The following is a 17,314-nucleotide window of genomic DNA, read 5'->3' on the forward strand; positions in this document are numbered from 1 at the left end:
TGACCCCAGCTGACTACTTCCCTGGACCGCCAGTCTATGACCGGGTTATGTCTTTTCAACCAAGGGAGTCCTAAAACCATGGGAGTTGGTATACCCTCCAAGATGTAGCATGATAAATACTCTTCATGACAAGCCCCTATACGCAGATGTATATTGTCTACGACTTGTGTAATGCTCCCCTGGCTGAGCGGAGCAGAGTCAATGGCCTGGACGCTTAAGGGTTTCGCTAGCGTCCGACTCATCAGGCCATGGGTCTAGACAAAATGAGCATCCACCAAATGGACTCCTGCTCCACTGTCCACAAGCACCGGAATATTCTCAGTTCCCCCTCCAATAACCACCTCAGCAGGTAAGGTATACTGAGATGAAAAAAATGGAGGAAATATACACACCCTGGTCGCCTCCCTCCACATGACCAGGAGGACACGGCTCTTTAGATGGTGCAGGTACTTTGGCACGTACTGGACAGACATTGATAAAATTACCGGTCTGCCCACAGTAGAAACATGCCCCCACTCCACGGCGAACCAGAGACAACCCAGTTTGGGAACCAACTCCTCCCACCTGCATGGGTTCGTCCGCCTGCCCAGGTGTGTCCTCCTCCCTAGCAAGGACTATAGGGGGCACATTTTGTGTATGCATCTCCCTCAAGCGTCTATCCACCCAGATGGCAAGGGACATGGCGGCCTCCAACGACCTGGGGGCTGCGTACTGCACCAGAGTATTTTGCAACCTAGGGGACAGACCCTGCACAAAATGGCTCTTAAGGGCACGGTCATTCCACTGTGTGTCTGTGGCCCACCTCCTGAACTCTGAACAGTACTCTTCAGCCAGCCAACCCCCCTGCTTGATCTTACGGAGTCGGGATTCCGCCAGGGAGACGCCATCCGGGTCACCATACACCAGAGCTAGAGCCGTAAAAAACTCATCCACCGACCGTAGGGATGGTGAACCGGTCGGCAGGGAGAAGGCCCAGGATTGGGGATCACCCTTAAGAAGGGAAACGATGATACCCACCCGTTGTTCCTCACTCCCTGATGAACGAGGGCGGCGCCTGAAGTAGTAATTGCAGGCCTCCTTAAAAACCAAAAATGTATCTCTCCCTCCAGAGAACCTGTCTGGGAGAGATATCTTGGGTTCTGGTAGAGCCTGTACCTGAGCCGAGGCCCAAAACCCCAACAATTGCTGCAGCTGTTGTACCACCTCACCACACAGCACCTTACACTCATCGGTGAGAGTCTGTAGCAATTGGGCAAAGGCCTGCATTTGGGCCATGGCTCACAAGAAAAAAAAGGAACGGTTGGTTATAATGTCACAGGGCAAATATAGGAAAACAGGAGATGAGGAATCTGGGCCCCTGAACTGCCCCTCAGGCTAGGGGAAGCCCTGTCTTTACTTAACTTGGGGGTACCCTTGAAGGTAGGGAGGCCCAAGTCACAGACCTGTCCTTGTCTCCTGTTAAACCCTGAACTAAACCCCCAACCCCCACCCCAGGAGTTGTACAGTGTAAACAGCACTACAAAGCAAATAAACAGGAATAAACAATATGAGAGTGAGGGGAACACAATACCAAAAGGTGAATGCACAAACTACAAAGTAACAAAACTCAGAACTTAGCTTGTGCACGCCGCTGCAGACTCCACAACACAGCAACTGAGCTCCAAACACCAGACTTGGCTGACACCAGGGAGCTGCTACTGCGAGGTTGGTCTCCTGAAAGGAACTGTATATCCAACAGTCAGCTGATGCACCAGGTGACCTTATAAAGGATGGTGGGAGTGGTCACAAACATCAGCTGACCCAGCGGCAATGCAATGCAATAACACCAGCGGCCACCGGGGGGGGGGGAACTGCATTAACCTCCAATGACCAGAAAGGAAAAAAGGTTTAAATCAGAGGGAAACCAGATCTGCCACAGATCCAAACATGGATCGTGACAGAGGGTTTTCGCATGGATCCCAAGAAGGATCAGGCTATCTTCAATTGGGTTTGCAACACTTCTTGGGGTTTGCTAATTATTACCGGAAATTTATCAGGGGATTTTCACAGGTGCTTAAGCCTCTCATAGATCTTACGCTTAAGGGTGCTGATGTAAAAAATTGGTCAACATCTGCCGTGGAATCCTTTGTGGCATTAAAGAAGTGCTTATGTCTGCTCCGGTGCTGGTGCAACCGGATCCGTCCAGACCGTTTATCGTAGAGGTGGATGCTTCTGACGTGGGGGTGGGGGCGGTGTTGTTACAGGGACCCGCCACTCTGACCAATCTTAGACCATGCGCCTTTGTTTCGTTGTGGGCAATAGAGAGCTTCTTGCGGTTAAACTGGCTTTTGAGGAGTGGAGGCATTTCTTGGAGGGTGCGGCTCTTCCCGTTATGGTGATTACCGATCATAAAAACTTAGCTTACATCAAGTCCACCAAAAGATTATCTCCTAGGCAGGCTCGGTGGTCACTTTTTTTTCCCAGTTTCAGTTTTCCATTATGTTTTGTCCTGAATTTAAAAATGTTGAGGCCGATGCATTGTCCCGGAGTTTGGATCTAGTGTCCCCTACCTAACCTCCATCCTCCATTCTTCAACCTGTGGTGGTTGTGGCTGATATCTTATCTGAGTTGGAATGAGAGATCATTGAGGCCCAGTCTCTTGCTCCTAGGTCTAAACCGGTTGGTAAATTCTTTGTCCCTGTACAATTTCGCCTAAGGCTCCTTCGGGAGTTCCATGAGTCTATGTTGAGTGGACATCCTGGGATCTCGGCCACTGGTGGGGCCATGGCTAGGGTTTTTTGGTGGTCCTCACTGGTTGCTGATGTCAGAAAGTTTGTGTCTGCATGTGGAGTTTGTGCTCCTACCTAGAGCTCTCATAGCTGGCCAGCTGGGGAATTGGTGCCTTTGCCAATTCCTAATAGACCATGGACTCACCTGGCCATGGATTTTATCACCAATCTTCCCCCATCCAGGGGTAATACTGTTGTGTGGGTGGTGGTGGACAGATTCTCTAAGCAAGCCCATTTTGTACCCTTATCTGCATTGCCCTCTGCAGAGACCTTGTCCAGGCTGTTTGTGCAACATGTGATGCGTCTGCATGGTGTGCCATTGAATGTAGTGTCTGGCAGAAGTGTTCAATTCGTCGCTAAGTTCTGGAGGGTGTTTGTAAAAAGTTAGTTGTTACCCTGTCCTTTTCTTCTGCATATCACCCAGAGTTGAATGGTCAGACCGAACGTACGAATCAGTCTTTGGAACAAATTCAGCAATGTTTATCCTCTACTAGACAGGACGATTAGTGTGATGCCTTGCCTCTGGCTGAGTTTGCTTTTAACAACAGAAAAAAGGGCACAGAATTTCAGGAAAAGAACATCTCACCAACCATTAAGCATGGGGGTGGATCAATCATGCTTTGGAGTTGTGCAAAATAAAGCGTCAGTTATAGATAGCACATAACTATGGCGACTCTTAATACAGATAATAATATTAAGGAGAACCGAGAGTCAAAACTAGCCAATATGGGTTTACAAATGGTTAAATTTTATTTCAAAAAATCACATACATAAAATTATATACCATGAAGTAATAAATAGTTCATTTGAGACAACTAGCAACTATATCCTAAGTACATCAAAACAGCGGTCCAGGAAACAACAGGACACAGGTAAATACAGTGAACACTACTTCCCAATCATGTGTATGTCGGTAAGTACTATCACACACATGGGACCTGTTATAAGTAGCAGGCGGTGATTAGACCAAGTAGTATGCTACTAAGAGCGTTATCCAAGAAAAACCCCCACACATCATGAAGCAGTCATTAATAATATGACAAACAAACGTGATTAAATGAATTTACCCATGTGTGTGCAGGCGTCCTGTGTGAGTCCTGGGTCGCAAACCCCAACGCGCGTTTCGCGTGCAAATCTCGTCGCTTCCTCAGGGGGCGTGGCCCCCTGAGGAAGCGACGAGATTTGCACGCGAAACGCTCGTTGTTCATGATGTGTGGGGGTTTTTCTTGGATAACGCTCTTAGTAGCATACTACTTGGTCTAATCACCGCCTGCTACTTATAACAGGTCCCATGTGTGTGATAGTACTTACCGACATACACATGATTGGGAAGTAGTGTTCACTGTATTTACCTGTGTCCTGTTGTTTCCTGGACCGCTGTTTTGATGTACTTAGGATATAGTTGCTAGTTGTCTCAAATGAACTATTTATTACTTCATGGTATATAATTTTATGTATGTGATTTTTTGAAATAAAATTTAACCATTTGTAAACCCATATTGGCTAGTTTTGACTCTCGGTTCTCCTTAATATTATTATGCTTTGGAGTTGTGTTGCAGACAATGGCGCGAGGAACATTTTACTGGTAGAAGGAAGAATGGATTCAATGAAATCTAAACAAATTCTTGATGCAAACAACACCATTTGTAAAAAAGCTGAAGTTGAAAAGAGGATGGCTTCTACAAATGGATAATGATCCTGATTCCTAAACACACATCAAAATCCACAATAGATTACCTAAAAAGGAGCAAGCTGAAGATTTTACAATGGCCCTCACAGTCCCCTGATCTAGCCACAGATTTTCAATGATATTCAGATCTCAAAATAGCAGCATATTCAAGACGACTCAGGAATCTCAAAGACCTGGAAGAATTTTCCAAAGGAAGAGTGGATGAAAATTCCTCAAGCAAGAATTGAAAAAACTCTTGGCTGGCTAAACAAAAGTGTTTGCAAGCTGTGACACTTTCAAAAGGAGGTACTACTAGGTACTAACCATGTAACACAAGACCTCTCTAAGAAACTCATATAGATAGGCCACAAGAATGTATAGTTAAAAAATACAAACTTTATTTCAAACAAAAGAGAAAAAGTATCTCAATCATAAATATAGACACATGAATGTAATGTTAATGATGCCTCCAATCTAACATAGGTCCTGGTGAAAAAAATCCATACAGTATCTAAGTCTCATACAGTATAAACATATCATTCAGTATGCCACCTAGTGGCTATTACTATATATGCATCAGCATGATAACGGCAGCTATACAGACAGGTTAAAGTGCATGGTGCCCATGTTTTTATATATATATATATATATATATATATATATATATATATATATATATATATATATATAAAATGGTGGCTTATTTTTTATTTTATTTTATAGCGATACCACACATGATTAAAAAAATCTATGGTGTACCCATACATATAATTAGCCACTGATATGCCTCAGATACTCCAAAGTCAAATACCGATATCAACCTTGTTAGACTGATCTACTCAGCCTCCCTGTAATAAAATGCAAAATGTACTGACAGGAGGTACTATAGAGGAACCTGTGTCAGAGATCTATCAATAGTGTTGTAGCATAGCAGACCAAAGTCCTCTACATGCGGTATAAAGGTTGTGCACTAAAAGAACTGAAACCTGTGGCATAGTTACCAGGATAAAAGACACCGGACCTGAGAACCCCTACGCGCGTTTCGATGTATATTCTTCTTCCGGGGGCGTGTGGTGTTAGAGGGAAGTGGGAGTGTTTTATGTAAACCCCAGCCAATCAGATTGTTAAGAGCCCACATGATCCAATATGCTGTGACGAGTGTTACTACACATGGGGCGGAAACTGAAAAGGCACCAATACAAATTATACTGCTGGATCAGGATATGTGGGTATAAAAACTGATCAATTGTGAGCGTACATGCTAACATTTAGCCCATAATGTAGTGACAATGCATGTAAAATACAATTCTACATGAATATTTTATAGACGGTGCTGAACCGGAAGTGCTTAACAGTGAATAGTAAACAAACCGCAAATATTATATTAAAGGTACACAAAACCATGTGCTGAATTAGAAAAGGAATTGCGATAATAATATTGCCATAATAATAGGCTGTGATCGCCGTATTGTGTAAACAGTACAAAAAGAACCCAGTATTAACGGCGCATGCGCTGTCGGCGCCACAAGTAAAGTGACCTATTCCACTGCCGATGGTGACCGGACCTGCGCACTAACCCGATGTCAACGGGTAGGTCGCAGGTATAGTCTGTATCAACAGTAGAATTATCTACTCGTGGCACAAAGGTGCATGCGCACTACTGGTATCCATATGACGTGAAAGTGACAGTGCCTAAAGTGCCAAGTGCATAGGGCTATGATGATTAATCACTGTCACATGAAAAATTTTTAATAATAAATGCAACAGTCATCCTAACACTTAATTATAAACAATATCACACCATTAGTGACAAATCAAATACATACAATATTGCATATAATTTAAATTAACAATGGGTTGTGAAACATGCAAAGGAAAATTAAAATAATGACCCAACATATAGGATTAATCTTTGTATGGCTGTTGGATGTGCATTCGAACATGAAGCATACGAATTCATTCTGCCAACTTGCTCGAGCAAGGCAATTGGACCAAAGATAAAAATTGTGGAGCTGGGGTGTACTATTGAGATAAACAAACATACAGAATAATTAATAATTACAATAAAAACATTGAATGATTAAAAATAAAAACCCATTCCCATAAAACCGTATCTGATAGGAGACATGTTCAATAATAAAATACATACTGGATGAAAAAACTACCTATAAGAAGGACCCAAAGCCCAAATTCTCATTTAAGCCCTGTGGAGCCATGGTGCCCAGTCTATAAATCCAGCGGCTTTCAGTTTGCGCCAGAAGTCGCCCAAGATCACCACCACGTATGCCCATTGATACAGAGTCAATACCCCTTATTATAAGGCTCACAGTACTACATTTATGATAGATCTTGAAGTGGCGGGGTAATGTTTTGAGCACTGTTTCATCTTCTATTGTTTTGGCCTTTTCGATGTCCCTACAATGTTCCCTGATCCGAACTTTGAGCTCTCGGGTGGTGAGCCCAATATAAATTTTGCCACAAGGGCAAGTGGCATGGTAAATCACTCCTTTAGTGGAGCAGTTGATATACTTCCTAATATCGTATCTTTTTGAGCCATCGAAATTGACAAATGTTGATGTCCTGATAGTGTTGGCGCAAGCTTTACATAGCCCACAAGGAAGAAATCCAGCATTGGAGCTGACTCTAGTGTTCCTATTAGGGTCAGTAGGATTATAAAAACTGTGCACCAAGGTGTCGGACAAATTTCTGGATCTCCTGGCTGTTATTAATGGCTTAGTAGGTAGAAACTTTTTCAATATAGGGTCTGTAAATAATATTTGCCAGTGTTTGTTGATAACATCCCTAAATTGATACCATTTATTATGGTACATTGTATTTAGTCTCGCCTGCATAGAGTCGTTGTTTTTGGTTTTGTTGGTTTGTCCGTATAATAGCTCTTGTCTAGGTTTGTTTACAGCCCTTTGATAACCCCTTCTGATGCTTTTTTTGCTATAACCTATCTTAAGCCCCTAGTCAGTGAACTACCGTCCTATATACAGGACACTAATGCCGCCCTAAGAAGAATTGATGATATATACTTGAGCGAGTCAGCAGTTATGGTAACAGCCGATGTAGAAACACTCTACACTTCCATCCGGCATGAAGACGGGCTTCATGCGGTCCATGAATGATTTAGATGTTATCCTAATGTTGGATTAAAGAAATACATCACGAGGGATCGGGTGAGTGCTCCATTTCTTTTTTATTCTTCTGCTATATTAATAATTTCTATGTGCATGCACCACCCAGAAGAGATCCTGAAGAATTTAACCCCTCTACCCCCAAGGGTGGTTTGCACGTTAATGACCAGGCCAATTTTTACCATTCTGACCACTGTCCATTTGTGAGGTAATAACTCTGGAACACTTTCAGGGATCCCGGTGATTCTGACAATGTTTTCACGTAACATATTGTACTTCACGTTAGTGGTAAAATCTCTCTGATATGACTTGCGCTTACTTGTGAAAAAATTGGAAATTTGGCTAAAATTTTGAAAATTTCACAATTTTCCAACTTTGAAATTTCATGCCCTTAAATCACAGAGATATGTCAGACAAAATACTTAATAAGTAACATTTCCCACATGTCTACTTTACATTGGCAGAATTTTGGAACAAAATGTTAGGAAGTTATAATGGTTAAAAGTTTTTTTTCATTTTTACAACACCATTCTTTAGGGACCACATCACATTTGAAGTCACTTTGAGGCATCTATATGTTAGAAAATACCCAAAAGTGACACCATTCTGAAAACTGCACCCCTCAAGGTGCGCAAAACCACATTCAAGAAGTTTATTAACCCTTCAGGTGCTTCACAGGGATTTTTGGAATGTTTAAAAAAAATTAACTTTTTCTCACAAAAAAATGTACTTCAGATCCAATTTTTTTTATTTTACCAAGGGTAATGGGAGAAATTGGACCCCAAAAGTAGTTGTCCAATTTTGTCCTGAATACGATGATATAACATATGTGGGGGGAATTATTGTTTGGGCGCATGGCAGAGCTCGGTAGGGAAGGAGCACCGTTCGACTTTTTTCAAGCTTAAATTGGCTGGAACTGAGATCGGACGTCATGTCGCATTTATCGAGCCTCTGATGTGCTTAAACAGGGGAAAAACCACAAAAGTGACCCCATTTTGGAAAGTAGAGCCCCTAAGGAACTTATCTAGATGTGTGGTGAGCACTTTGAACCTCCAAGTGATTCACAGAAGTTTATAATGTAGAGCTGAAAAAAAAACAAACATTTTTTTTCACAAAAAAATGATCTTTTTGCCCCCAATTTTTTATTTTCACAAGGGTAACAGGAGAAATTGGACCCCAAAAGTTGTGGTCCAATTTGTCCTAAGTATGTAGATAACCTATATGTGGGGGTAAATCACTATTTGGGCGCATAGCAGAGCTCAGAATGGAAGGAGCACAGTTTGACTTTTTCAATGCAGAATTGGCTGGAATTGAGATCGGATGCCATGTCGCATTTGGAGAGCCCCTGATGTGCCTAAACAGTGGAAACCCCCAATTCTAACTCCAACCCTAACCCCAACACACCCCCTAACCCTAATCCAAACCATAACCTTAATCCCAATCCTAACCCTAATCCTAATCCTAATCCAAACACTAACCCTAATTTTAGCCACAACCATAACCCTAACTTTAACCACAACCCTAACCCTAAATTTAGCCCCAACCCTAACCCTAACATTAGCCCCGACCCTATCCCTAACCCCAACTTTAGCCCCAACCCTAACCCTAACTTTGGCCCAAACCCTAACTTTAGTCCCAACCCTAACTTTAGCCCCAAGCTTAACCCTAACTTTAGCCCCAACCCTAACCCTAACTTTAGCCCCAACCCTAACCCTAATGGGATGATGGAAATAAATGCATTTTTCTTATTTTATTATTTTTCCCTAACTAAAGCTAAGTTCACATTTGCGTATGTGTCCGCAGCATATCATCTGCATGCGCAAACACATGCAAAATGCATGCAAATGCGTTTCTATGCGTTTTTGCATGCGTTTGCATTGTTTATGCGCATGCGTATGGTATTTCCCAATGGGCAAGGCTTATGTGTTTTCTATATATAGAGACACTGCACAGCTTATTTGGATGCTGGATGCTGCTGCAAGATGGATAGCGTGGAGAGCTTCAATCTGAATCTGGATTTCTTTCAAATTGGCTTTTGCTTTGGATGTGGCTTGTGAGGAAGAAAGGAGAAGACTTCGTCGTCGCTTTTGGCAACACCCCATTGTTGAACTCCGACAGAGCCATGGAGCCTACCACTCATTGTACACAGAGCTTCGTGAAAACCCGGCTAAATTTTTTTACTACACCAGGATGTCGGAACAGAGCTTCAATGACTGCTGGAACTGAGATCGGACGCCATGTCGCATTTATCGAGCCTCTGATGTGCCTGAACAGGGGAAAAACCCCAAAAGTGACCCCATTTTGGAAAGTAGAGCCCCTAAGGAACTTATCTAGATGTGTGGTGAGCACTTTGAACCCCCAAGTGATTCACAGAAATTTATAACGTAGAGCTGTAAAAATAAAAAATCATATTTTTTTCACAAAAAATGATCTTTTTGCCCCCAATTTTTTATTTTCACAAGGGTAACAGGAGAAATTGGACCCCAAAAGTTGTGGTCCAATTTGTCCTAAGTATGCAAATAACCTATTTGAGGGGGTAAATTACTATTTGGGCGCACAGCAGAGCTCGGAAGGGAAGGAGCACAGTTTGACTTTTTCAACGCAGAATTGGCTGGAATTGAGATCGGATGCCATGTCGCATTTGGAGAGCCCCTGATGTGCCTAAACAGTGGAAACCCCCAATTCTAACTCCAACCCTAACCCCAACACACCCCCTAATCCAAACCATAACCTTAATCCCAATCCTAACCCTAATCCTAATCCTAATCCAAACACTAACCCTAATTTTAGCCACAACCATAACCCTAACTTTAACCACAACCCTAACCCTAAATTTAGCCCCAACCCTAACCCTAACATTAGCCCCGACCCTATCCCTAACCCCAACTTTAGCCCCAACCCTAACCCTAACTTTGGCCCAAACCCTAACTTTAGTCCCAACCCTAACTTTAGCCCCAAGCTTAACCCTAACTTTAGCCCCAACCCTAACCCTAACTTTAGCCCCAACCCTAACCCTAATGGGAAGATGGAAATAAATGCATTTTTCGTATTTTATTATTTTTCCCTAACTAAAGCTAAGTTCACATTTGCATATGTGTCCGCAGCATATCATCTGCATGCGCAAACACATGCAAAATGCATGCAAACGCATGTGTACGCATCGTTTTTTATCCGCATGCTCTTAAGCATGCCGCCAAAAAAATGCTGCGATTGCATGCGTTTGTATGCGTTTTTGCATGCGTTTGCATTGTTTATGCGCATGCGTATGGTATTTCCCAATGGGCAAGGCTTATGTGTTTTCTATATATAGAGACACTGCACAGCTTATTTGGATGCTGGATGCTGCTGCAAGATGGATAGCGTGGAGAGCTTCAATCTGAATCTGGATTTATCTTTCAAATTGGCTTTTGCTTTGGATGTGGCTTGTGAGGAAGAAAGGAGTAGACAAAGACGGAGAAGACTTTGTCGTTGCTTTTGGCAACACCCCATTGTTGAACTCCGACAGAGCCATGGAGCCTACCACTCATTGTACACAGAGCTTCGTGAAAACCCGGCTAAATTTTTTGACTACACCAGGATGTCGGAACAGAGCTTCAATGACTTGCTGCAACATGTCCGAGGATCCATCAGCAGGCAGGACACCCAACTACGTAGAGCAATTCCTGCTGAGGAACGTCTGTTGGTGACCAAAAGGTATGTAATTTTGAACAACAAACACCTGTCATTACTATTATTGTAAGAAGAGCTATGTACTGATTTATTTGTTCCTTTGTTTGTTCCGCAGATTCCTGGCTACCGGAGAGACCTTAAGATCTCTACATTTTCAGTTTAGGATTGGACTTTCCACCCTTTCTGGGACTGTTGGAGACCCCTGCTGTGCATTGTGTGGTGTTCTGCGCGCAGAATTCCCCCCCCCCCCCAACTCATTGCTAGACTGTGGCTGAAAAATGCAGCAAAATTCAATGAAGTGTGTAATTTTCCTAACTGTGTGGGGGTTGTGGACGGCAATCATATTTGGATTCTGAAACCTGCAGGAAGTGGATCCAAGTACTTCAATTATAAAAAATACTTTTAAATTGTTCTCATGGCGATTGCAGATGCAGATTGTCGATTTGTCGCCGTTGACGTTGGCTCATTTGGACGAGGAAATGACTCACAGACCTTAAAAAACTCTGACATGGGACAAAGATTGTATGGTAATGATTTTAATTTTCCACCGCCACAACCTTTTCCTAACACTGAAGGACCACCAATGCCATTTGTTATTGTTGGGGATGAGGCCTTTCAAATGTGTGCCAACCTAATCAAACCATACTCAAGTTGGGACTTGAGTCACACAAAAAGGTTTTTCAACTACCGACTGACAAGGGCACGAAGAACTGTGGAGTGTGCCCTTGGTTTGCTGGCATCTAAATGACACATTTTGGGAACAGCCATCAATCTAAAAATAGAGACAATTGATGAGGTTATGAAAGCATGGTGTCATGGTCTGCTGGATTTATTCTGTTTGGAGTGTTTAGGCTTAAATCCTGATAGCCTCCTTTTGGTTTTTTTGAGGTTTTTTATAGCATCTTTCTGGGACCTGATTTGTCGGTTATGCTTTTTGCCCTCGGCTTTGAGTGACGACCCCTGTGTGCCTGTGCCTTGAGCCTGTGTTGTAGCTTGATTGTATGGTTTTGACTCGGTTCTGTCCCTCGTTGTGATTTTGTCTTTTTGCTCCTGTACTGTGCATCTGCTTCTCCAGTATTCTGACTCCTGCTACGTCCCTGACTATTCTCTTTGCTCCTTGAGTACTTTTGTTTGCCTCTGTTTTACTGACCTCGGCTTGTCTTGGATTATGTCTCCCTTCTGTATTCTGTTTCTTCCCTGGTGTCTGGTAGCCTCTTTTTTCCTCTCCTCGGCCCCGGGGTCGCAGTAGCATCCTGCACTCATCTCCGGGAGCAGCGCTCCTTCCCCTCTGACCTGCAGTCACGTGCCACAGGTCCTGACAGTACACTTACCATTCAGCGCTCTGCTCACCATAGCCCCGCTGTATCACTGTCCCAGCTTCTGGATGCCGTGAGTACAGCTGTCTCAGGTTGTCAGAGGCTCCAGACTCTCTCTATAAGAACTACTGAAACCGTTGGTAAGTGCCCATCTGGCAGTTTCACCTGACACATAACTACATCCTGTCAAAAGAGCAACCCCACTTTGAACTTGAGGAAACTGTTAGTACCACATTGCAGGATTACCAACATCACCCTCTCAGGACTACAGTCGAAGTTGCACAAATGAGGGATAAATTTGCAGCCTATTTTGTTTCTGATATTGGACGTGTGTCATGGCAAGATGAAATGGTTTAACCTGTAAATAAAATTTACCTGTTATGTTATGTACCTGTAATGTTTTCTGACTCTAATATTAACACCTTGCATGCAATGTAAGGTAATAAATACCTTAACTGTTACACCCGTTCATATTTCGCTCAACAATAAGCACAGGGTTAAATAAAGAGATAAAGAAAACACAGTGAGACCGGTATTGTGAATCAAAAACAATTTTTACTAACAAATATAAAAAATTTACAATTTTTATGAAAAAAGGATAAATGATTATTTACTTTCGGGGTCTGTGAGAGGGAGTAACATGGTGGACCAGGGGTGTGTGGGGCTGTGATGGTAGGTTAGGAGTGGTTGGGGAAGTTGTTACAGGGGAAGTGGAAGATAATTGGAGGATTGTGTCAGACATATTGTGGGAAGAGGACACATTAGGAGTGGAAAACAAGTTGGAAGGGATTAACACATTGGAAGGGAAAGAACCAAGCGAAGGTGTGGACAGACTAGAAAACACAGACACATTAGGAGGTGAGGGTTGAGGGGGTGTGTTTAATTTTTTTTTCCCGGTTTGTCTCTTCCAGAACTTTGTTTTTGCCCCTTTTTTTTCCTGGTGCTGCGTTGGTGTAGTAGAAGTGTGGGCTACTGCACTCGGCTTGATGGTGGAACAGGACGGCTGGGCTGCTGCACTGGGCTGCATGGTGAAGATGGGTATTCTTGGTAATGTAATGTCCAGCGGCGGTGGTGGTGGTGGTAGATAAGTCCCCTGGCGAGTCGGTGCTGGCAGATTCTGCCACAGCTGCTGTCCTGGAGTTGGTGCCCTGTAGGGAAAGAACTTTGTGCCTGCTGCTGATATCAGGACCGCTGCGTGGCCTCGGTATAAGCAGCCTGACAGGCCTTCATCACAAGCAGCTGGAGATCAGGACTAAGGTATTCCGTCTCGTCCGTTCTATAGTGGAAAAATAATGTCGCACCAGTCTAATAGGTCGGCTTCCAGGCTGTCAAGGCATTTGTGGACTTCCTGGAACAGTGTGTTCATATGAGTGAATCCACTCTCCAATCTATCCGTCTTCATCCCAACCTGGAAGACCGAGCTTAAGTGAATAAACTCGGGCATGAGTGACCTCTCCCAAGCCCTGTGCCGCTGGTGAGCAGACCAAAGTAAAGTAGTGACAGAGGGCTGAGAGAAGGGAAAACCAGAAGGACTGGCTTCCTGTTCCCCAGCCTGTGAAGCCTACCTGGCTGTTGCATCGCTGGTAGATGATTGGGATGGTGCCGGTTCGTTGGCTGATCAATGAGGGGTCTCTCCAACAGAGGATGATCCAGGTTCTACACTGCTGCTCTAGGTTCTGTGTGGAAATGAAATAAAAAAGATTACAAAAAGAAAAAAATTAAATAATCGTGAAAGACAACACAAAAGATACTCACGTTCACTGAGCAACCGCTGGATTCAGAAAAGAAAGCTGGTTATGATACTTGTATTTTCTGATTTTTCAAGCTGCACCACTTCGAACCCGCATCTCCTCTCTCATGTCCTTATTGAAGCGATCCTTCATCGAACACCAACAAACTTTTACTGTCTTCTCTGTGAAGGGGGAAGAAAAAAAAATTGTTAAAAGACAGCAAAATTTACAGAAAAACAGACATGGCCAAAATTGCAATACAAAATCCTTTCTGACTTTTGTCGTTGCATGGTCCCAATCATCCAACAGCGATCTGGCCACTTCTTCCCAGAGGCGTCGGATCTAGACTGAGTCGGAATGATTCCGATCACGGGGGTCCCACAACGCTGCTCGCTCTTGCAAAAGTTGAATAAGGACATCATTATCGATATCGCGTCGTCCTTCCTCACGTTGTGGAACCTATAGATGAAATACAAAAAAAAAAATTTGTAAGTAAAACTGAAAACAAATTCAAATACAACTCTGATAAAGGCTACTTACACGCAGTCTTTTCTCCTCAGTGTGAGGCTGTGGCCCCTGATACAGCTAGGGGGCGCTGTTTGTTCTCCCCAGAATGTGCATGCAGACCGAAGAAGTCCATAGCTGTGCACGAGAGTCACTGATTTCCAGTCCTGGTTTTCCATGTGGCTGAAGGCCACAGGTTTGTGTGTGTTTAAGAACCCTGCAGTAAGGGGTATGGGTGAGTCAGGTGTCAGGTCGTGTCAGGTGTGCGAGGTGCACGTCAGTGTCAGTCTGTTGTGTGCTGGTCTGCAGAGTGCATGGAAGCACAGGCCAGCAGAGCCAGCACCCAGGGCAGCTGAATAGCTTGGCACCTGCAGCGTACACAGACATGCAAGTCTTCCATGGTACTGGTCTCGGATGTGGACAGTCCTGTGCCCGGAGGTGGATGTCCTGTGCCCGAAGGAGTCAAATGTGGACAGTCCTGTGCCCGGAGGTGGATGTCCTGTGCCCGAAAGAGGACTAGCATGTGCAACGATTGCAAACAGGTGGATATGGTGCCCGGGTGCTATCCGGAGGATATCCTGAACTGTGTACGGCTGTGTGAGTAAAGAGTCTGTAAGAGACTGTGATACAGCAATGCAGGACACCCACGAGAACTAGTCAGAGGAGGGCTGGCGTGTGTAGTGTCTGCAACATATGAGGCTGTGTGTATGGAGACGTATAGAGACTGTGAGATGGTGTGCGGTCGCCCAGGGAAACTGGACAAGGGAAGTCTGGCCTGTTTAGGGACCGCAAATCTAAAGCCATGTGATATGTATTGCTTTGAACTGGTGTAAACTGGTCACTGATAATATCCACTGAAGTTATATGCATTTATGTGAATTGGACTTTAATGCTGTGAAGAAACACATTAAAAGAGACTTTTGTGTTTGAATTTGTGGGTCACTGCTTCTTCACTGCGTACGATGCTACTGCAGCTTTACATCAGCAACTTGAGGCCAACGACCCTGGGAAGAACCATTTTCACTAGACTGCTCCTGCTCTTCTGCAGTGTTAGGTACCTGTAAAGAAAATACATGATTTAACACATGTCTAATATTGACAGTCAATACATACCAATCACCAAATCAAATGTGATTACATAATCTGTGTCATGGCCACTTTCGGAACCTTCAGTGATGGACATGTTGTAAGAGCAGGCGGCAGTTAAGTGAAACAGTAGAGAGAAAAAAAAAAGACAAATGTAACTTTGTAAAAGTCAAACTCAATGTAGCACAAAAAAAATGGACACCAATACTTACATTACACGCAGTAGTCCAAGCACACAGCAGGCAGGCACCACACAACAAGAACTTTAGCACAGCACCAGGATGGACTGAATAACAGCACCAGGACAGCAGCATCGGGACCAAGACAGCAGCACCGGGACCAAGACAGCAGCACCTAATCTACAAGGAATAGAAAAAAAAATCTGTACAGAGTACAGAGTGCAAAGACAGAAAGACATATTCAAAGCTTCTATACTTACGTAGACGGCAGCACTGGGACCAAGACTGCAGCACCGGGACCAAGACAGCAGCACTGGGATCAAGAAAGCAGCACTGGGACCAAGACTGCAGCACCGAGATCAAGACAGCAGCACTGGGACCAAGACAGCAGCACCAGGACCAAGACAGCAGCACCAGGACCAAGACAGCAGCAATAGGACCAGAACAGCAGCACCAAATCTACAAGGAGTGGAACAAAAAATCTGTACAGAGTGCAAAGACAGAAAGACATTTTCAAAGCTTCTATACTTACGTAGACGGCAGCACTGGGACCAAGACAGCAGCACCGGGACCAAGACATCAGCACTGGGACCAAGACAGCAGCACCAGGACCAAGACAGCAGCACCGGGACCAAGACAGCAGCATCGGGACCAAGGCAGCAGCACCTAATCTACAAGGAATACAAAAAAAATCTGTACAGAGTACAGAGTGCAAAGACAGAAAGACATTTTCAAAGCTTCTATACTACATAGACGGCAGCACTGGGACCAAGACAGCAGCACCGGGACCAAGACAGCAGCACTGGGACCAAGACAGCAGCACCTAACCTACAAGGAATAGAAAAAAAATCTGTACAGAGTGCAAAGACAGAAAGACATTTTCAAAGCTTCTATACTTACATAGACGGCAGCACTGGGACCAAGGCAGCAGCACCAGGACCAAGGCAGTAGCACTGGGACCAAGACAGGAGCACCGGGACCAAAACAGCAGCACCGGGATGGCAGTAACAAACAGTCTAGAAGCAACAGAAAAAAACATAAGTACAGAGTACAGAATGCAGTGAGAGACAGCCAGACAGCCAGACATATTCAAAGCTTCTATACTTACATCCAGAGTCTTCTGCCTTCATCCAATGTCCTGTACCCGCATCCAGAGTCTTCTGCCTTCATCCAATGTCCTGTGCCCACATCCAGAGTATTCTGCCTTCATCCAATGTTCTGTGGCCACACCAAGACTCTTGAGAGTAATGAAC

Source organism: Ranitomeya variabilis, chromosome 7 (genome assembly GCF_051348905.1).
Source record: "Ranitomeya variabilis isolate aRanVar5 chromosome 7, aRanVar5.hap1, whole genome shotgun sequence".
In the NCBI taxonomy this organism is placed as follows: Eukaryota; Metazoa; Chordata; class Amphibia; order Anura; family Dendrobatidae; genus Ranitomeya; species Ranitomeya variabilis.